The following is a 24,744-nucleotide window of genomic DNA, read 5'->3' on the forward strand; positions in this document are numbered from 1 at the left end:
CCATGACTGTCTAAACTCCTCTTGCTATCTCTGTATTAATATAATTACTTGTATATTTAAATATATATATGTCGTATCCGGTCAAAAATATTGAAACGGAAGGCGCGTCAACGGGTGACATCTTCACTTCGATGCGTCTGGGCAGAGCCGTGATCATTATTCATTTGGCAGTGCTACCGAGTGGACGTTACGGAACTGTCTCTCCGTTTCATTATCTACCTACGTTACGTTACGTTATTCAGTACCTACCTACGTTATAAAGCCTAAGAACATTTAATTATTGTGATTTTGTGATTTGTAAAAATAAAAGTGATTAAGTGTTGAAATTGTTGTCAAGTCATTCTGCACGATACCCACATACGCCTACACTATGTCGACTGATAATAACGGTCAAGACAACGCCCTTCCGACATCAGAAGTGGGATCAAACCGTGCAAATGACTTAGAGAAAAATAACGACTCTCAGTGGCGGTTACTTTTTGAAATTCAAAATCAACAAATGCAAGCGTTAATTCAAACTTTAAAGTGCCCGAACGATAAGCAAGACGTTAGTTTGCCGGAGTTCAACCCTGAAAAACAAGACTCTGATCCGCGTTCATGGTGTACAACCGCCGACCTGTGTTTGGATGGGAAATCCATAGAAGGCAGTCAGCTTATTATGACCATCAGCAAAGCGTTGAAAGGATCAGCATCCACATGGCTGTCGTAGATAACGTATCCGGGTATGTCATGGAGTGATTTTAAGGAACTTTTTGTGGCAAGATTTGTGTGTCTCGAAACTTCTGCAGCTACCCTCATCAATTTAAGGTAATGATCGACCAAAGCAAAGTGAGACTCATGCTGCGTATGCTAGTCGATTAGTTACGTCCCTGATGAGCCGTTGGAAAGATTTCAGCGTCGAGCAGATCGTAGTATCAACAGTTCTCTCTCATTTGACACAAATCGATAGTCGTTTACAACGTCTAGCATTCACGACGGAGGTCACGACACGTCAACAGCTGCAAAAGGAGCTTCAGGCGTTTTCCTACCTAAAACGGAAAGCACCTACCGACGTTCGTAATGATTCTGGAAGTGAGAAACGATTGAAACCATCACCATTAAGCCAGATCAAGTGCCAATACTGTGGTAAACTTGGGCACAAGCAGATTGAGTGCCATTAAAAGCAAGCGGATGCCAAGAAACCACAGCCGTCACCAGCGACAACGTCGAGCTCTGGACATCGACCGGTCGCAAGCAACGTGGTGGTCTGCTACAAATGCAACGCTCCGGGACACATCGCGAGTCGCTGTACTACGAGCGGGTCCGAGGGAGGTGCCAAGCCAGCGGCGGAGCTTCGTGTCGACCTATGTGCAGTTAACCCTCCGTCAGGAACTTTGACACAATCTGGTACGTGTTACAAATTTGATTTAGATTTAGTGGGAAACGAATCAACAGGGTTGTGTCTCTAGTGGGTATAGGTAACACAAATGTGTACAGTACAGTTCAATTGTTGTGTAAGGTAGAAATTAACGGATTAACGACTGAGATTCTATTTCACGTTTTGCCAGACGTGTACCTTCGTAGCGACATTTTGATAGGCCGTGAGATTTTACATAACGGTTTTCGAGTAAACATGAGTCAATCAGATTTTACATTAACTAGAGATCTAACCGTTAACGTATGTATGCCGGCAGTAGGTAACTTATCATCAATCAATTTTGATTCTATTAACAGTGATGTCCCATTAGATCAAAAACACTTATTAGTTGATATATTACAACAATATTCAAATTTTTTCATAATCGGTTTTCCAACTACTCGTGTCACTACCGGTGAATTGCAGATTAGGCTAATAGACCCTACTCTCACTGTACAGAGGCGACCTTATTATAAGACATCTCACGAACGTCAGGTTATGCGAGATATAGTTGAAGAGTTGTTACGTGCTAACATTATCAGACCAAGTAGTTCTCCTTTCGCTAGTCCAGCGCTGTTAGTTAAGAAACATGACGGATCAGACCGCATGTGTATTGACTATAGAGAGCTGAATTCTAATACTGTTCCGGGTCGTTACCTGTTACCTTTAATAAGTGACCTAATATCTAGACTACATGGAGCTAAGTATTTCACAAAATTAGACTGTGCAAGCGGCTTCCATTTAATACCAGTACATCCAGACTCAATTGAACGTACTGCGTTCGTTACGACCGATGGACAGTACTAATTTTTGACCATGCCCTTCGGGTTACGAAACGCTATCTCTGTTTTCCAGCGGTCGATCAAAAATGCTCTCAATAAACTTGCACACAAATACGCTCTTGTTTATGTTGACGACGTTTTAATAATGGCTGACAGCGTAGAGCAAGGTTTAGAGAGGTTACGTGAAGTTCTCGAAGCCCTTACTAAGTCTGGGTTTTCCCTTAACCTAAAAAAAGTGCTCTTTTCTTAAAACACGTGTAGAGTTCCTAGGTTACGAGGTTGAAGCAGGTGAAATTAAGCCCAACAGGTCTAAGATCGAGGCTTTGTCATCTCTACCACCACCACAAACGAATACTCAGGTGAGACAGTTCATAGGTTTGGCGTCATACTTTCGTCAATTTGTGCCAAATTTCTCCCAACTGATGGCTCCACTATACAGGTTAACTTCAGGTAAGTGTCCTTTCGAGTGGAAGCCCAAATGTGAAGAAATGCGACAAAAGGTAATTGAAATTTTAACTAATGAACCAGTTCTTATGATTTACGATCCACAGTATCCAGTGGAACTCCATACAGATGCCAGCGCAGACGGTTATGGTGCAATCCTGCTACAGTTTGTTGACGGTAAGCAAAGACCCGTTGCCTATTACAGTAGACGCACGACACGACACAAACATTTTAGGCAATATCTACATGGCCGAAAGTTTGTTGTAGTAACAGATTGCAACTCTTTTAAGTCGTCACGAACCAAAATTGACTTAACAACGAGGGTACATCGATGGTGGGCCTTTTTACAAGCATTTGACTTCGACATTAAATACCGAGTTGGTAAGCAAATGACTCACGCCGACTTCTTATCTTGTAATCCATTACCAGGTAAATCATCGCTTTCACAGACCTCACGAGTGGAACAGAAACACGTTAACATCACCGAGCTCGCGGATAACTGGCTTCTAGCAGAGCAACAACGAGATGATGAGATTAAAAAGGTAATCATCGATTTGAACGAGGGACGTCTAAATGATGATGTTGCTGGGACGTACGAGATGAGATCAGGTATCCTTCACCGCAAAATACAACGTAATGGTCGAACAAAATGTTTACCTATAGTTCCTCGTGCGATGCGATGGTCTATCATCAACAACGTTCACGAGTCTCTTTTTCACCTTGGGTACGACAAGACCTTAGAAAAGCTGTATCATCACTACTGGTTTGAAGGTATGAGTCGATTTGTACGTAAGTTTGTAGATAATTGCGTGACTTGCAAAGTAGCGAAACCACACTCGGGTAAAATACAGGCTGAGCTGCACTCTATACCGAAAACAGCGATACCCTGGCACACTGTGCATGTTGATGCTACAGGTAAGTTAAGCGGAAAAAGCGACAAAAAGGAGTACGTCTTCGTGTTAATCGACGCATTTACTAAGTATGTATTGTTGTACCACACTAAGAATATAGACAGCAAAAGTAGCATTAAGGCAGTAAGAGACAGTGTAGTCCTGTTTGGAGCCCCGGTACGTATAATTGCTGACCAAGGCCGCTGTTTTGCCAGTAAGGAGTTCAAGGAGTTTTGTGAGAGTAAGAATATCAATCTTCATCTCATCGCCACCGGATCATGTCGAGCAAATGGTCAAGTAGAGAGAGTAATGAGCGTATTAAAATCTATGCTAACCGCCGTAGAAACTGACAAGAATAGGTCCTGGCAAGATGCATTGGGTGAGGTACAACTTGCACTTAACTGTACCGTTAATAGAGTCGTGAAAGCAAGTCCATTGGAGCTTCTCATAGGTAAGGTAGCGCGTCCCTTAGATTTAATGGCGAATAATAATGACGAATCGGTTTGCCTTGATGAGGTTAGACAAATAGCGTCCAATAAATAGTATTGAGACATCCGCACGTTATCATAAAGAACGTTTTGATAAAACGAAGGCGAGCGTTAGTAGATTCTCAGTCGGTGAATTCGTTCTTATTGAAAATGAAGAACGAAATCAGACTAAGTTAGATGTTAAGTTCAGGGGTCCATTTCAAATTATTGAAGTATTGGAGGGTGATCGTTACGTACTAAAATCATTGACTAGTAATCGTACTTACTTACAAGTATGCACATGATCGTGTAAGTAAAATGCCTGTGGGACAGGTAACAGTTGACTTAGATGAAGGTGGAGACAGTGAGTTGGATTAACTTTGTTAATTTTTACTGGATTTTTATGTCGATGGTCAGTCTGAGACTGCACCAGAGTGCCGTAGCTGTAGCCCGTTAGAAATCGGCATCTACTACTAGTTAGTAGTCCGTGGGTAGGCAGCATGCGGTAGCTCTGGGTAGTGTGGTCGGGTCTAGCCTTGTAGCGAAGACCGTAGAGTCATGGGACGACTCGGCATTCCAAGTTGGAAGTGCACCTAGAGCTGATACGCTCGCTGAATCTTGTGTGTGACCTTAACTGCGAATAAAAGCCCAGTAGTAGAGTTGATTAGATGTAATTGTTGATCGTGTATAAGGAACGCTGGGTCCTTCCGTCTGTCACTGTTGCTTGGCCCCAAGGTATTTAGTGCATGGTAATTCCTACTCAATTAATTTTATGATTAGCCCGAAAGATAGTTCGGTTTGTTAGTAATTATGATTACGAGATGTTAGTAATAATAAAAACTAACTTTATGAGAGTGAAAACCCTTATTTAATTGACTGAAAGCCAATTAGAGCTGTCTTCAATTAGTTGGTGAGGTATGGCCGAGCGGTATTGCTCTCTTCGTGATTTTGTTGCAGATTAACACACGAGGACGTGTGTCAGCGTAGGATGGCCGTGTCGTATCCGGTCAAAAATATTGAAACGGAAGGCGCGTCAACGGGTGACAACTTCACTTCGATGCGTCTGGGCGGAGCCGTGATCATTATTCATTTGGCAGTGCTACCGAGCGGACGTCACGGAACTGTCTCTCCGTTTCATTATCTTGTACCTACCTACGTTATAAAGCCTAAGAACATTTAATTATTGTGATTTTGTGATTTGTAAAAATAAAAGTGATTAAGTGTTGAAATTGTTGTCAAGTCATTCTGCACGATACCCACATACGCCTACACTATGTCGACTGATAATAACGGTCAAGACAACGCCCTTCCGACATATATATATATTCCACTTTTTAAAAAAATTTGTATTTATTCTTTATTTTATACTAGCTGACCGCGCAATTTCGCTTGCGTCACATAAGAGAGAATGGGTAATTTTTCCCCCGTTTTTGTAACATATTTTACTAGTACTCTGTTCCCATTGGTCGTAGCGTGATGATATATAGCTTATAGCCTTCCTCGATAAAAGGGCTATTGTACGGTTTGCACATAGTAGTATTATTACATTTAGTTGCTGACGCGGTGACCTTCACATAACGCCTTACTTAATATAAGTAATTATCGTAATGAATTGTCAGTGTGACACGTACCATTAAGACCGTACGACATTAGGGAAAGGAATAGACAGTGATATTATACTATACGATATTATTTCATCTCAATATAGACCAATATAACTTCATTGTGGATTTCTCTTCTCCTCACACTCACCACTATTGTAGTGTACGATACCGTACATTAATGGTCCTTCGAGCCTACAGGAAAAGGTATTTCGGATAATCGAATTGGTGTTTGTGTTTCTTTATTTGTGATAGCGAATCGGTTAGACTGGCCTTCCACAAGCGGAAATCCCCAGTTTGATTGAGACGAGGGCGCACATATTGCAATTAGAGAGATTCGGCACTAATTCGTCAAGAACCTACGTACCTAAGAAACTACTACAACCACTTCAACTACAAACTACAGGAACTACGTTCTACAACAACTACAACTATTACGTACAAGTGAGTTGGAAGACATTCAACGACGGAATATCTTCAATTCATAACTCTTCTGTAACCGGAAAAAATCTGTGAGACAGAATACAACTACCAACTACTACGGCACTTATCTGGCAGTGATAACAACGCGTCAGAAAACCTAAGTGTAAACTTATTACAACTACTGGGAACATGGACAAACTGGAGCTGCAGTCTGCATGTTTTCAAAAAATTAAGTCCTTGTGTGTCAACTATCGCAAGGACTCCCCAACTAGAAAAACTGTTGAATATCTCAACGCGCGCTTGTCATCTTTAGAAGGTTTATGGGCTGAGTTTGATGAAAATCACGCTCATTTACTGTTGGAGTTAGAAGACAAAACCATCGACTACTTGCAAAACGATATTCATGGACAAATTAAGGAGATGTACGTGGCAGTCAAAGCGGATATCTCTAACAGGTTAAAAGAAAAGCCTAGTCCTAAACCACGCGTACGATTCGATTTTTCGGATAGCGAGCAAACTGGCTGCGATGATGAAATACAACTTCTACTTGACAGGCAAGAATGTAATTTTAATTCGATATGCCGTACGCTGTCCAAGAGTAAAAACGTATCAAAGTCCAAGAGCTGGGAGTTGAATGAGCTGCTGGCTACCTTGAAGTCGAAATGGGATACTATTGACAAACTTCATTGGCAAATCGATTTTCACTTAAAGGGGTCAAACGGGTACTATTATGAAAGGTTCGCGGAAATTGAAGAAAGATACGAAGAACTCAAAAATAGCATCCATGACAAGCTTTGGTCGACTGATCATTACAACAAGTCTACGCCCAAGATTGAGCTCCCTGAATTTTCTGGCAGTTTCAAGCAATGGATCTCGTTCAAGGACTTGTTCTTAGAGTCCATTGACAAAAACCCTTCTATTAACAACGCACAGAAAATGCAACATCTGAAGAGCAAACTGCGTGGGGAAGCTGAACAACTAGTACAGCATCTAAAAATCAGCGCTGACAACTACCTCTCATGTTGGGATATTTTGGTACAGCGTTACGATAATCGTCGCTCACAGTTTGCCGAATACATGAACACTATGCTCGATGTACCCATCGTACAACAATCGGACGCATCCAGTATAAAGAGGTTGCATGATACAATTACTGAGTGTATTAATGGCATCTATAACATTGGATACGATACAGCAACATGGGACCCGATGATAGTACACATTATGACTAGAAAGTTGGACTTCTACACCTTGAGAGACTACACAAGGGAACTAAAGGATCGCAGAGAAATGCAAACCTTGCAAGAATTTCTGTCTTTTCTTGAGGGCCAATTTATGTCATATGATACATTGAAATCGGCGAAGAAAAACAATGAAACAAAAGTTGAAAAATCTTTTAAAAATAATTCCAACAAGCAAACCCAGGTGAAAAAACCTAACTCGAACAATAATAAAACTTATAACTATTACGCCACTTACGGGAAATGCCCACATTGCAACGGAAGTCATGTATTAATGCAATGTGACAAATTCTTGGAACTGGATACGAAGAAACGAAATATTACAGTTACGAAATTACAACTTTGTAAAAATTGCCTATTTAGTCATGGCAACGGCGAATGCAAATCAAGCAAAACGTGCCGCGAATGCAACCTGAAACATCATACGTTGTTGCACAATAATGACAAAGATGGCAAAACATCACGCCATGCTAAAACTGAGACTGAGCAGCCTTCTATAACCACAACTCAAAAATCATCGTCGAATCACCTTCAAACAAACGACATGGAAGTCCTACTGACAACCGTTCAGTTAAAGGTGAAATCAGTCGATGGCACGTATACCACTTTACGTGCGTTACTGGACCAAGGTTCTCAGACTAACTTAATAACTGAAAACGCTGCTCAACTGTTACGACTGCCACGGAAAAAGATCAACGCATCTGTAACGGGCATCGGCTCTGTTTCGGGAGAGTGCAGGGGACAAGTTAATATTTCCTGTAAATCAATCTACTCTGACTACAGTTTTGAAACTCGTGCGCTCATCTTGAAGAAACTAACTAATAACTTACCAACAACTACGTTTGAGAAGAGTTCATGGCCTCATCTCGAGAACTTAAAATTGGCGGATCCTGACTTCAACATCTCGCGTCAAATAGATATTCTATTGGGGGCAGATGTATACTCTGAGATTATCTTAGATGGAGTACTGAAAGGAGATAACCAAACACCCGTTGCACAGCAAACTCAAATTGGCTGGATTTTATGCGGCAAGTTAAAAACGTTTTCCTGTCACATAACATTACTTAACTTAGAAGAACTAACTAAATTCTGGGAAACGGAAGACATCCACACGTCTAACAACTCGTCCCAGGATAGTCATTGTGAACAATTTTACAAAGATACTACGCAACGCTTGTCAGATGGGAAATATGTTGTAAAGATGCCTCTCTATCATAATTACCAAGAGAAATTGGGAAAATCTAAAGCAACTGCTATTTCTCAGTACGTGCAATTAGAAAAACGACTTCATAAAAACCAAAAACTTTCGAGAATGTACAAACAGTTCATTCAAGAATATAATGACCTTGGTCATATGAAGCCGTCACTCGAAAATACGAGTACTTCAACTAAGAACTCGTGCTATTTACCACATCATGGGGTTTTGCGAGAAAATTCGGCAACTACGAAACTCAGAGTCGTATTTAACGCTTCGCAAAAGACATCCAGTGGCTACAGCTTGAATAGTCTGATGGAAAAAGGGCCTAACCTACAAAAGGACCTACAGACCTTAATCTTAAAATGGCGAACATATATGTACGCCTTTACTGCGGATATAGAAAAGATGTACCGTTGTATATGGATTTCGGAAGATCAACAGCATCTTCAAAAAATCATCTGGCGGGATTCATCTGACGATATACTGAGTGACTATCAACTTTGCACGGTTACATACGGAACAAAGGCCGCTCCGTGGCTCGCCATGCGAACACTGAAGCAGTTAACCTACGATGATGGCCATATGTACCCGGATGCTGCGAAAATACTACAGACCGAATGTTACACTGATGACGTCATTAGCGGTCATAACAGCCTCCCTGTAGCACAAAGTTTACAACAATCACTTATTCAATTGTTGAAGGGAGGGGGAATGAATTTAAGGAAATGGAAAAGTAATAATCGATCGTTATTGGAAAATTTAAACGAAGAGCAGATATCTAATCGAGACTTATTTGATTTTAAAAATGAAGAATCATCAAAAACTTTGGGCCTTGGTTGGAATCCTGCAAGCGATACCTTTCACTTTAACTGGCAAGTGAAAAATACCAACAAATTAACTAAACGATCGCTTTTGTCTGACATATCTAAGTTTTATGACCCGTTGGGATGGTTGTCACCGATAACTATTAAAGCTAAACTACTTTTCCAAAAACTTTGGATGAACAAACTCAGCTGGGATAGCGAGTTGCCTAAGGAAATTGAAACAGAGTGGCTGAAACTAAAGTCTGAGCTGCATTACGTAAAAACTATGACAATTAACCGATGGATAGGCGATACACAATCACGATATATCGAGTTGATTGGCTTCTGTGATGCAAGCGAGAAGGCATACGCGTGTGTTATTTACACCCGAGTTTGGGACGAACAAGGCCTGCCTACCCTGAGATTACTCGCATCCAAAACTAGGGTGGCGCCAATAACTCAGAAAACTACTTTACCTAGACTCGAACTGTGTGGTGCGTTATTATTAGCAGATCTCATGAAGAAAACTAGGGACTCACTATCTGAGTACAATACAAGTATACAAGCCTGGTGTGACTCTCAAGTCGTATTAGCATGGATACAAGGTGACTCATCGAGATGGGAGACGTATGTAGCTAACAGAGTTACAAAAATCAAGCTTATCATTCCCGCGAACAACTGGCGATATGTAAAGTCTGAGCTGAATCCTGCAGACTGTGCTTCAAGAGGGTTACTACCAAGCAAACTATCGAACTTCAAACTGTGGTGGCAGGGCCCTGACTTTTTGAGGAACCGAGAAGAGTCAGAGGTCTACTCTACATATGAAACAAACTTCGGCTGCATAAATCATGTCGAAAAGAAAAAACAATCATCAAATGAACATTCAATTGCTATGTTATTGAATAAACACAGTTCATTGACACACATAACACGTGTAATGGCATGGATACAACGTTTTATTATGAACGTGCGCAATAAAACGAAATCTAACACCGTGTACTTAACAACAAACGAACTAAGTGCAGCGAATACATGTATCGTACGATATGTGCAGCGTACAGAGTTTGATTCCGAATACAACGAACTTAACAATAACAGAACTATACTAAAGCGGAGCAAAATTTACAAATTGAACCCGTATTTAGATGAAGAGGGAGTTATTCGCGTAGGAGGCAGACTCAAGAACTCTATTTTACCATCAAGTATGAAAAATCCAGCCGTTATACCTCATATGGGGAGATACACTCAGCTACTCATTGAACAGGCTCACTCTAAGACTTTACATGGAGGGGCTCGACTAACTTTATTATACATACGGCAACTATATTGGATTGTTGGTGGAAATAGAGCTGTTAAAACACAGTTACGAAAGTGTGTACGTTGCCACCGATTTAAAAAGGCGGATAGCCATCAATTAATGGCAGACTTACCTCGTCAACGCATCACTCCTTGCCGACCATTCACGCACACAGGGGTAGATTTCACCGGGCATGTGGACATAAAACTTAACAAAGGCCGAGGCGTGAAGACCTCAAAAGGATACATTGCGATATTCATTTGTATGGCAACAAAAGCTGTGCACATTGAACTCGTGTCGGACCTTAGCACTGAAACCTTCATAGCAGCCTTCCAGAGACTTTGTGCACGACGTGGAGTACCCAAACATATGTACTCAGACTGCGGAACAAACTTTGTCGGCGCGTCAAAAGTACTCAAACAAGAATTTGAAGAGTTCAAGCAATTGATGGCCCCGGCATTCCATCGAGAGTTAGCAGAACTGCAAGTTGAGTGGCATTTTAACGCCCCAGCTTGGCCTAATGCGGGCGGCCTTTGGGAAGCCGCCGTGAAGTCAATGAAACACCACTTGAAGCGAGTATTGGGTGACCAAAAACTGACATACGAGGAGTTTAGTACACTGTTAGTGAAGATAGAGGCCTGCCTTAACTCAAGACCGTTGTGTCCTCTCACGGAGGATCCAGAAGAGTTCTATAACTGTCTAACTCCTGGCCATTTTCTAACAGGTAGCCCCATACTGTCGTTACCGTTCTCCGACTACGAAAACGCAAGAAACATTGACTTACGCAACAGATGGCAATTGACTGAACATATGTTTCACCGATACTGGAAGACCTGGTCCAACGAATATCTCACGACACTACAGACTCGTAGCAAGTGGAACAAACAAACAAATAACATTAAGCAAGGTGACATTGTGTTGGTGAAGGACAACAACATACCACCCGGAAAATGGCCCATGGGACGGGTGCTGGAGACACACCCCGGGTCTGACGGACTCGTGCGAGTGACTACTATCAAAACTCAAGGCGGTATTATCAAGCGACCGGTAGTTAAACTATCTCCGTTGCCATTATCATCTGAGATCGAGAATGGTGAAGAACAAGTTACGGAAACTAAAACTAAACATCATAAAAAGAAAGGATGCCACTATACAATATACTCATATTTACTACTGATACTTACATTGTTTACATGTATATCGGGTGGCTATAGTAAAGATAACATTACTCTGTCCGGCGTTCAGATTACATGTCTGGAACATGAGCGGCCCATATACTACGACACCATCGGCAAAATACAAACAATGCATGATGAATGGATTTTATTAATGTATTATAATTTAACTAATTACTGGGGAAATACTCATCGTCTAGATCTATATATAAAACAACTAGATAACATTTGTCTACAAACGAAACTGCAACACTGCAAAACTACAATGACTCAACTTGAACATGAAATGGATATTCTCAGTTATTACAATTCAGTATTGATAAAGCCACATAAACATCTCAGTTCTCGAAAGAAGCGAGGATTAGTGAACGGGATTGGTTCCATAGCAAACAGTCTTTTTGGTATTTTGGATCAGGACTTTGCAGACAAGTATCAAAATGACATTCAATCGCTTCAAAATAACGACAACTATCTATTACAATTAATAAAAAACCAAACAACAATTGTGGAACTTGAGAATCAAGTATTGAAACAAAGCGAGATTAACATTCAACGTCAGTTCAACATGATCAATCAATTTGTTAACCAAACCAACTCAAACTTTGCTACTATGAAAACAGAAATGGAGATAATTGCGGCTACGACATATCTCAGTTCAGCCTCGTTATCGGCATATCTACTCATCAACAGCTTACGCACGTTCCAGGAAATGTTGTTCAATACACTTACCGACGTTTACCAGGGACATATAGATGTGCATTTGATTACACCTGTCAAGTTACTTCAACAACTTAGTCAAATAAGTGGTAGCCTGCCCAAAACAGTGTCTTTACCTGTCGAAAACTACAAAGAAAACATGAAAGATCTTTACAAGTTAATAACTGTCAGAGCAAGAGTCACTGAAAATTACTTTTTATTTGAAGTACACATCCCTTTGGTATCGGATGAAGATTACATTCTCTATCAAGCTGTACCACTGCCGGTTGTCAAGGACACAGATATCACACGTGTTTTAACTGAAACAAAATACATAGCTGTTAACTATTTAACTGATACTTACCTATCCATGACGGAAGAGGATTTGAAGCTGTGCGTAAAACAGAACTTTGATAAATTTTTGTGTAAGAAAAACTACCCCGTTTTTAACCTGCATAATAACAACGCACCTTGTGAGGCGAAACTGCTGTCGCATCAAAACACCATACCATGTGAGATCAAGCGCGTGCGATGCAAGGACATCTGGATAGAGTTACACTCTCCTAACAGCTGGCTAGCGATATGTTGCGATACTTGCTCATTTCGTACAATATGCACTAATACTGTTACGTCACATATTATGACATCAACGAGCATAGTGACGTTGTCTCATGGATGTGTCCTGCAAGATAAAAAATTGAGAATATATGCGCACAAACACTACAACAGCCGCATACAAATGGATAGCAAACTCTCAATGCCTGCTATAAATAATTCTATTAACAATTTAGTCAACCTAACTTATCACTACACTTCGAACATTCTGCCGTCGAGTTCTACACAATTAGTAAACATTCAAGATCGATTGACAACTCAGAGACAGAATGAAGTTCTGCCTACAACGATTTCCAGCCACGATGTACATCAATACGTAATAACCTACATACTACTGACATCAGCAGTTATTGCTGTGCTTGTGGTGGTTGGAAGAAAGCGCTGCCGACCTATGGGTAACGATAAACATGTAGTCACTGAACAAATTAGTGAAAACATCGAGCTGCATGACCTTAGCCGGCGGAAATCTACTTTCACGGAAGCATCGAGCAGCGACGTCCAGCATCAAGTTAAACCTCGACCTGAGCCGTCGCGCCGTAACAACAGAACAGGAATCGAAAACATCGCGTTTAATTTTGACTGATTATTTGCTATGTAATGTCTATTCCTTTTCTCTCTTGTATTTACTCTCTTGGGGTTGCCAAGATGTACGGTTTGCACATAGTAGTATTATTACATTTAGTTGCTGACGCGGTGACCTTCACATAACGCCTTACTTAATATAAGTAATTATCGTAATGAATTGTCAGTGTGACACGTACCATTAAGACCGTACGACATTAGGGAAAGGAATAGACAGTGATATTATACTATACGATATTATTTCATCTCAATATAGACCAATATAACTTCATTGTGGATTTCTCTTCTCCTCACACTCACCACTATTGTAGTGTACGATACCGTACAGCTATCAACACTGAAAGATTTTTTTAAATCGGACCAGTAGATCCTGAGATTAGCGCGTTCAAACAAACAATCAAACAAACAAACTCTTCAGCTTTATAATATTAGTATAGTATAGATAACTCATATATTTAGGTTAACGTGACTTGTATGCAGTACTACCTCTTTTCTGGTAAACATCTCTTTCCATCCTATGGTTACCTGTAAGAGATTGCCTTGTGCGATAAGGCCGCCGATTGTGCATAGGAATTGTATCCAGCCTAAGATTATAGTTTTTATCTACTCCTATATTTTACTGATACATTGTGTACAATAAAGAGTTTTATTATTATTATTATATTAGAGGTTTGTGATCGGTACGTATCTTAAACGTACGACCGTATAAGTAAGGTCTGAAGTATTTAACGGCCCAAACCACGGCCAGGAGCTCTTTTTCTATGGTGGGATAGTTCATTTCCGCTTTGTTAAGACTCCTACTAGCATAAGCTACAGGCCGACCATCTAAATTACATAAAACAACACCGATTGCATAACCAGATGCATCTGTTTGGACTATAAGGCGATTAACACACTGCCCCGCATCATGCTGCATATTGCGTGTCGACGCACCTACGAGCGTTCCTGCGGGAGTGCAGATCTGCATCATCGTGCGGGTTTTTTGCGCACTCACGCGCGTAGGTGTGTTTTGTAGATTCACGCACGGCGGCTCTCATTTATTTGCCGTTCTCTGTGGTGGTCGTGCAGTACTGAGCATCACGATAGTCTTGATAAAAATCACGCGCGGCACTGCGGGATTCGGTGTGCCATACCTTGCGTCTCGCCCCGCACCTACGCGCGGGGGTGCATGTTTCTCCGCGTGTATGCGCGTGATCCGCATGAAAGCGCGTGGATGCATTTTCTGTGTGTTAGACTGTGCGTGTTTTCCATACAAACGGAGATACTTACAAGCAACGTTCGAACACGCATTCACGCGCTACGCTGCGTGGTGCGGGGCAGTGTGTTAAGCGCCTAAATTGGTTCTGTTCCGAAAAATCTGGATATTGGAGAATTGGTGGTGACATAATACTATGTTTAATAGATTCAAATGACTTTTGACAATTTTCATTCCACACAAATTAAGAATGTTTTCTACATAAAAGATTTAAATGTTTTTTCTGCGAAATCTGCAATGAACTTTGTTCAGGCGTATTCGTGTGTGTGTGGGCCTCTTCAATAATCGTACTTTATTTGAACTTGTATCGCATAAAATTTATTAATTTAATTACAATAAAAATATCAGTAAAAAAATATGGCCGGCGCGTTCGCAGATCGAAATTTTTATTGCTCGTAATGCCGTGAATCTCGTCCGAGCCCCCCTCTCGTGTCCGCCGCGTTGCTAGCTTCACGGCGGTCCGCTGTTCGCACTATTCGCTCCTAGATGGCGCTAACATAGGCCCGGCCTTGAAAGTGACTGGTTTCAAAGAGATGAACTCGACGTCGCAATGTCATTAGGTGGAACTGGAAGCGGACAAATCTTCGAGAATGCTCGCCGCATGATGCCTGTGGATGTCTGTAGGTCAGCTACTCGTGTGATGCCATCATTACCCGTGTAAAGGCGAACTATCCTGCCTAGCTTCCATTTTAGTGGCGGCAGGTTATCTTCTTTTATAAGAGCAAGTTCGTTGAGGTGAATTTCGCTCTTATTCGTTGTCCACTTGGAACGTGTCTGTAGCTCCGAAACGTACTCCTTCGCCCATCTTTTCCAAAAGTTCTACCTCATTTGCTCGATTATTTCGTACCGCTGTAAACGGTGGGTTGGTACCGTAGTCAGGTCTGTACTCGCTGGAGCAGTCATTGGCCGGCCGATAAGGAAATGGGCTGGCGTAAGTGGCTGTAGGTCACTTGGATCTGTGGACAGAGCTGTTAAAGGACGGGAGTTCAGGACGGCCTCAATTTGCGCTAATGCTGTACTGAACTCCTCGTAAGTAAGGTTAGCTAATCCTACCACGCGTCGCAAGTGATATTTACACGATTTCACTCCTGATTCCCACAACCCACCAAAATGAGGTGCATGCGGAGGTTACCCATGAGCGGTTGTAATGTCTTCCCTTTAATGCGCGTGCATTTGACGCAATCATGCACAGTTTTCCTAGCCAAAGGAGAATGGGCACTCCTGGGCGGTCGGCGGCCATTAATGAAAGTAGTGTCAAATTAAAGTAATGATAACTAGGAACAACTTTTACTAAGAACGTTTCGCTGCAATCCTTTCAGGAAACAATATATTGACATGTATATATAATGGAATTTCATAGAACAAATACAATTATTTCGTGTCTGTAATGCATTTAATGTTGTGTAATAACGTTACATCTTCTTATAACGATTGCAATGCCATCAAAATGAACAATAATCGTAACTCGTATCTATCTATCATATGGTTCACCTAGTTTCAAAGTTGTTCAAGCCGCCCGAATGTTATCTTAGTTGACAACAACCGGGACCGACTTTTTACGTGCCCTCGGAAGCACGGAGAAGCTCAGTTCAAATACCACAATGCGGTCACCCATCTATAGAATGACAGCGCCAACGGTTGCTTAACCAACAGATCGTTTACCGACCTGTGAGCGCAACTGGCTATGAACGCCTCGTTTTTAAGCTGAGCATTCAAGACAGATAAGTCGTCTCAGTGAATATATTATAGTAGAGCAAGATGTTTACTTGTTACGATATTTATATATTTACATGTTATGATTGTTCGAATATTAATAATGTCTATATTTGTATGCAATAATATGAATAGTACTTTTTATTTAATCTCCGAATATAAGCCAAAAATATGTTTTTATACTATTAAAAGTGCTCAAAAACAAAAATGTATTTTGTTCGTCATATAAGTGCGTCGCGGCAATAAAATTTCTACACGGTAATTATAGGACTAAACTACATTAAAAAAACAAAAAATCAAGTTTGGCCGCGGATCGCCCAGGCTCCATACTATTTTGCCCATTCTCCTTTCTTCCTCCGAGGGGCCACCAAGTCTCACGAATAGACGCAAGTAAGACTTGTGGTCCACCATGTAATAATCGTTTGTGTTCATATCTAAATAATAATATGGTAAGTCTATGTTTACTACACAATAACACCGGATGTTTCTTGTTATCATCGAAATAAGGTGAATTCCAAGAAAAACATTAAGATTAATTATACGCTCAGATTTTACTATTGAATGTTTTAATACAATACAATACAATACAAAAGCCTTTATTTCCATGGCACTTATATACTAACTGATAACATTTTTTTATAAATAACTAAGTACATAATTTTCTAATAGATATGATAAGTTAATAAAAAGACTAATAATATAGGTACATGGTTAACATGTCATGGCCCCTTTCGGGTATAGGCCTCCTCCAGTTGCTTCCATTGTTTCTTATCTTTTGCAGCTTCAATCCAGCCTTTTCCTGCGAATTTTGCCAATTCGTCGCTCCATCGGGCTCTTGGTCTTCCCTGTTGGCGTTTTCCTCCAGGACCATCCCATTTGGTGACACGGTTTGGCCATCTGTCTGCTGGGTAGCGGGCCATGTGACCGGCCCATCTCCACTTCAGACGTAGCGTGTGCTGTAGCGCATCTATTACTCGGGTTTTTTGTCGAATCTCATTGCTATTTTGTTTTTCTGAGGTCTTGATACCGAGGATGCTTCTCTCCATAGATCGCTGACACGAACGTATTTTTGACATGCTCTTCTTGTTAAAGATCCAAGTTTGAGCGCCGTACGATAAACAGGGCAGTAGGCTGGAATCCATAACTTTTTTCTTTAATGACAGTGAAAGATTCGACTTCATTATTTCTTTGAAGCTCCAGTATGTTTTAATAACTCATTATATTCTAGGGATTGCAATCCGGTATAATTTTCAATCCGGCCGGATCCGACCGGATCCGGCCGGATTAGAGACTGCTTAGTGCTTATACATAGTTCGCCATTTTTGATAAATGGGAGGTATGGGCAAATGAATTTGAGGGTAAATTTACTTTGATTTAAAAAAAATAATAGGTATAAAACATTTTATCATGAAGAATAATATCATCTTTAATCATAACATTTAAGTATTCATTACTATTTTGTTTTCACCGAATGAAATTGAGATTAAACTACATATTCTATATAATTAAATTATCAGTCTTAGTTATTAATGTAATTATCTGTAAGTATTTACTACCTACTAGACTAGAGCAATAATAACTTTATATTTTTTGGATTTTACTTAACGAAAATATGAAACTATTTTGAATAACAGAACAATTAGTTTAATTATTGACAACAATCAACAACATGATAATTAGTTTAACATACTTAACAATCAAACAGTTCTAATACCTATGTGCTTATAAAATCCACTTTAGTCATTCATAGAAAAAGCATTTATGTGCTGCAGTGCAGTGTAAAGTTCAAGTACTTGAATCAGTAAAACAATCATTTTTGTGTCTGAAAAAAAGATCTAAGGAAACATAATATTGATAGTTCTATCCCCTAATCTGCTTCTGATGGAACTACAAATATAACCCGTGGCTGAAAAGGCTCTTTCTGCCTAAAAATATGTTATTATGGATTATCTTTTCGCGATTTTGAGGTTTATCGGATCCGGCACCGGATCCGTTGCGTCAGTGCCGGATCCGGTAGGTCTAAAAACACGCCGGATCCGCCGGATCCCCGGATCCGCCGGACCGGATTGCAATCCCTATTATATTCATTACAAAATGATTCTAATAAAATTGTGCTTGTCGTGCTAGTACTGTGAACGAAGCGTCTAACTCGTCAAGTGATAACGAACCGGTTTTGCGATGTTGTTTACTCACGCGCATATTACCTATGAAACGAAGTACGTATGCAATCGATCGCTGTAAGCGATTATAAGACGAAAATCTAGTAAAATCAATTAAATCACCTTTATTGTCAAACGTAATTGACGTCACACAAACACTATCTTTCTTTAATTCTGGTAGTTGTTGTTGATCGATATATAAATCGCTAGAGTAATTAATTGTAATATTTTGCAAAAACATTGAGCCATGCCACCACATGTCGTTATCTATAAGCTCGGTTATAGTTACACCTCTCGACACAATATCTGCCGGGTTCTCTTTGCCGTTTATATGATACCACGGCGCGTCCCCGGTTAATTCGTTTATTTGTGATACGCGATTTTGAACAAATGTTTTGAGACGATGAGGTGACATTTTTATCCACCCTAAAACTATTGTTGAATCAGTCCAAAAGTAGATTTTTGTGAATGTTAATCTAAGCGAATTAATAATTTTGGAATATAATCGCGCGCCTAACAAGGCCCCGCATAGCTCGAGCCTAGGGATGGTACATATATTTTTGACTGGTGTGACTTTGCTTTTTGCGCATAATAAATTGGTGGTGATGCGCGAGTCCTGATTATAGGTACGGATGTAAGCGCAGGCACCATATGCGTCTTGAGATGCATCAGTAAAAATATGCAATTCCCGATTTTCATTAAATTCACCTATTACGTCACGAAATACGCGTATTTTATTTAAATTATCTAAATCTTAAATGAAACGTTTCCAAATTATTTCTATATCATTTGGAATCGCGTCATCCGAATCGATTTTACTAAGCCACAGCTTTTGAAGTAAAATTTTTGCCTTAATTACTATTGGAGACAATAACCCCAATGGGTCATAAATTTGTGATATTACGGACATAATGCTACGTTTAGTGACTTGAGAAATGGTTTTTAATTGAGTTGTAAAATGCAATTCATCACTCGTAATTCTCCAACCCAAACCGAGTGTTTTATTTTGGCAACGTTCCCCGATAGTTAATTCTTTAGACAATTCGACATTAACATCATTATTGAATGTCCATTTTCGTAAAGGAAAACAAGCAGATTTTAAAACCTTTGACGTTTTTTCGCATATTTCTAATAAAAGTTTAAAGTCATCTTCGCCCGTAATTAAATCGTCAACGAAAAAATCTTCGTTGATAACCCTAGCTATCACCTTATCATCTGTTTCGTGAGCGAGTTGACGTAAACAACGTATGCGTAGGTATGGCGCGGATGCAGTACCGTACGTAACGGTGTTAAGCTGATATATACCTAACTCGTCGGATGGGTTTTCTTGCCACACAATTAATTGTAAACTGCGCTGATCGTGGTGTACAAGTATTTGTCTGTACATTTTCTCCACATCAGCGCAGGCTACATACCTATATTGCCGAAACCTAATAAGTATGGAAAAAATATCATTTTGAAGTGGCGGCCCTATCAGCTGTATATCATTCAGCGACTTATTTGAGGTGGTAGTGGCACTTGCATCAAACACTACACGCAATTTAGTAGTCGTACTATGTTCACGAATTACTCCATGATGTGGTAAAAATAATATGGCTGTTGATATTCGTTTATTCTCGACATGTGACCCAATGCAATATATTCACGCATAAAATCACAATACATCTGTTTATAACACGGTGATCGCTCTAACTTACGCTCTAATGATAAGAAACGTGATTTTGCTGTATTGTATGAGTCACCGAGTACTTCAGTCGACTCTTTTAATGGTATACGTACTAAAAATCTGCCATCACTATCCCGTTTGGTAGTTTTGAGAAATAGTTCTTCGCATATACGTTCATCTTCAGTGAGGGCAGAATTCGATTCTCTGACTTCTTCTAATTCCCAGAATTTACGCAACTGTTGATCCAAACTTAAAGTTTGAAACACGTGACAATGACTGATATTATTTTGACTCTGTTTATTATTAAAAATAGAACCAGAAATTAACCACCCCACCTTTGATTTTCTTAAGTGTAGCCCATTAGACAATCGAATTGTGTCCTCATCCAATAAATCCCAAAATAAGTCGGCGCCTATTAATAAGTCGATTTTTGATGATATATTAAAATTGGGATCCGCAAGGTATACAGGGTGTAAATGACAGCCTACCGAAAACGAAAAAAAATGACTTTAGCCACGATTCTGGTGCTTATGGCGTTGAAAATTTTCATCGGTTTTTTCTTGATTTTTCCGATTTTTTACGCGTTTTTTTATTTTTTTTTTGGTATTATTTCGTTAATACTACACAATGCAACATGAATATGAAAAAAAATCCGTCATATTACTGTTTTTCACAAAAAACAGCAATGGATTAAAACAACGTATAAATTCGCTATCAGCTGTGCGCGGCCAACGACACCGCGCCGGCGGCGGCCGGCCGCGACGGTCGACGTCACGCCGCGTACCTACGCGCGCCACACAGACACGATTACGCACACAGCTGTCAGCCTCACACTCACTAGTATGCAGCGTTACTTAGTATTTGTTCTATGTTAAAAATGAAAATTCCATAATTATCCCGCTCTCCGATAAAAGGTAAATTCATACGATTTTAAATGTGTGATATCTTATTATTACACGTACAAATACATACAGAACGACAAAAAATCCTATTGATATTCTTTAGCGCTATAAAAATCTCTAATAAACAATTTAACATGTGTATTGTCGCTTTGTTCCATTTGTTCTTGCAAATTTCTATTCGATATTTACACGCTCATTCATACTTCATACAAGCGCGGTGCAACTCGAAAAGAAGATGGCCGTAGTGACGCGTGACGCCGCGACCGCGCGTGGATGTTACATAGATGGGATGCGACAAAATGGATGCTAAGTAATTCTCCGGGGATTATGAATTATGATAAGTTAGTTTCTCTGATAAGAATATTAATGGATATTGATTGTTATCATTGTTATGTACCTACCTACATTTTTTATGGTTTAATTAAATAAACGTTTCGTGTTTATTTTATTTACTTTAAGCTGATTTTATGTTATAAATATCAAAGTATTTTAAACTTACATCAATAATGTTTGTAATGTTATTTGGTATTTGAATAAAACTACAATGCAACCAGTAACAACTGTGACAAGTAAAAATAGTAATGCCACATCAATATTTTATTGAATCTAATCTCTCGCTGGGATCCTAACTCGTCGCTCGTCACCAAATCGGCGGCGCGCGCGCGGACGGCGCGGAGGGAGCGGGTGGCGCGGGCGAGGGGCGGCGCGAGTGAGCGGAGATGCGCCGGCGGCTCTCTTTGATTAATAGTTCGAGCAATTCGCTCGCGGAAGACGGAAGCTCTTCACCGGTGTCGTTCGTTATGTCCTATTCGTCGTGTTGTGTGTGAACTGTTGTTTATTATTACTTGTTATTGTTTCGGTTTTGAGTTGTTAGTGTTTTTATTGTTATTATTTTTGTTGTTATTGTTTTCGAAGTGCAGTTGTGTTCGTAAATAGGAAGAAATGTTGATGTGTTATGTATGGTGAAGCACGTGGAAGTGCACGGCGTGCTCTGCACCTGTACGTCCGGATCCAAAGGTACTCAAACTCTCGCCATACACCAGGTATTTGCGTGTTGATAGACATTGATAACAATTTGTTTTAGCACTTTCTTATTATTGGTTACATTTTGCTATTATTGTTTGATTTCACGTAAGCCAAGTAGGTACCTACCTACTTACAATTTTACTATGAGCTATTGTAACATACGGGCCTACTTACGATACCATAAACGATACATAAGATTGTTATCTAATGATAGGGTTGCATACTAGTGAGCGCATAGACGTGGTGGTACGCGTACGTACCTACGACGCGTCGCGACATGTCGTCGCTCAGCGCGCCGCCGCCGCCAGAAGTCTCGTAGGCATGCGCGGAGATACATCGCGTTGTTCACTATACATTGAACGCTCAAAAATGACTAACTCGGGAACCAATCATTTCCGAGAAATATCGTTGGAGTAAATTTCGCGCATACAGTGTCACAAACTTACCAGTAAAGTTTTCGGTTAGCTGTCATTTACACCCTGTATATTTTGTGGAATGTGAAGTACATTAATATCAATATTCGATGAAGGTAAATTTGACGTAATATACGGTAATACGAAACAACTTAGTTGCTTGCTATATTTACAGAATTTTGATCGCATAATAATATCGCATGATTTGTTCGAGTGTGAGACTGATTGTCCCACTCCCGATATATGTATAGTGGACTGTATTGTAGAAATGTTTAAACGCTTACATAGTTCTTGTGATATGATACTGTTCTGGCTACCGCTATCTAACAGCGCTCGGGCTGTATGATATTGGTTGTTACTACCCTTGACTTCGACTAAGGCAGTAGACAGTAACACTTGTGATGGTACCGAGTAAGTCGACACGTTCCCGTTCGTTACCATATTCGCATTATTTACGGAATTCAATACGTGTGATATGAGTGAAACCGCCTTTTCACTCGACTGTGAATGGTTAACATTTACAGGTGAATTATTCGCATTATTATAATTATCGCTGTGTAACAAACTATTGTTTCCTTTGACATTGCTTGCATGGACCAAACCTGCACTCGGACAGTGGGTGTCCCGCACGCAAACAATTACGACATAATTTCTTATCATCTATGAATTTAATTCTTTCTGACACAGTTAAGTTAAGGAAACTAGTACATGTATATAGCATATGATTGTCACCGCACTTAACACAAAGACGCACTGATTTACTGTGATCATTACGTGTTGAAACAAGACTATGTGTTTTGTGCGACGACATTTTATACCTTTTATCGTCCGTTTTATGTTTTATTTGCGTTGTTTGCGAACTACTTTGAATCATATCCAACACTAGCTGACCCGCGCAACTTCGCTTGCGTCACCTAAGAGAATGGGTCAAAATTTTCCCCGTTTTTGTAACATTTTTCGTTGCTACTCCGCTCCTAATGACCGTAGCGTGATGTTATATAGCCTATAGCCTTCCTCGATAAATGGGCTATCTAACACTGAAATAATTTTTCAAATCGGACCAGTAGTTCCTGAGATTAGCGCGTTCAAACAAACAAACAAACAAACAAACAAACTCTTCAGCTTTATTATATTATATTTAAATTTAACCCATTACTGTCCCACTGCTGGGCAAGGGTCTCCTCCCGTAATGAGGGAAGGGTTAGGCCTTGAGTCCACCACGCTGGCCCAGTGCGGGTTGGGGACTTTGCATGTCCTCAATAAATGTATTAAACAAATTTTAGGCATGCAAGGTTTCCTCACGATGTTTTCCTTCACCGTTGGAGCATGTGATAATTATTTCTAATACACACATAACTTCGAAAAGTCATTGGTGTGTTGCCTCGGATTCGAACCTGCGACCACTTGCGTTGGAGGTGTCAACTTATACCACTCGGCTATCACTGCTATTATATTATATATATTATATTATTATATTATATTATATATTATATTATAGTATTATAGTATAGATTTCAACGATTTTGGTATCAAATGAAAGGTCTAAGACTAAAACTACTTTATCCGATTGAATGATATAAATCGGTTCACAGGTTTAGGACATATGAAGAATATAAAATAGTAAAAATGTAAACAAACCAAAACAGGTAGCAACGACGCGGCGAGCCAACAACCGCCAGACAGTGACAGAGTTACGCGTTAAAAGAGAGCGGGAATACTTAGGTGAATATGTCGTTAGGTACGGAGCGCTTATTCGAGCTGAATTAGACTTTCTTGCTTAGTAGCAAGAGTCGTTATTTCTATAAATTGTTTCGAGAAGTGCGTGTTCTGTACTTTAGTACTTATTATTCTGTGGTATCACTCATAACGTGAGTTAGCTTATTGATTTTAAATGCTGTGATTTTAAATGCTGTGATTTTATATGCTGTGATTTTAAATGCTGTGATTTTAAATGCTGTGATTGTATAAAACTTTTTATATTAAAAATATTTTTTATGTTG

Source organism: Anticarsia gemmatalis, chromosome W, assembly GCF_050436995.1.
Source record: "Anticarsia gemmatalis isolate Benzon Research Colony breed Stoneville strain chromosome W, ilAntGemm2 primary, whole genome shotgun sequence".
NCBI lineage: Eukaryota > Metazoa > Arthropoda > Insecta > Lepidoptera > Erebidae > Anticarsia > Anticarsia gemmatalis.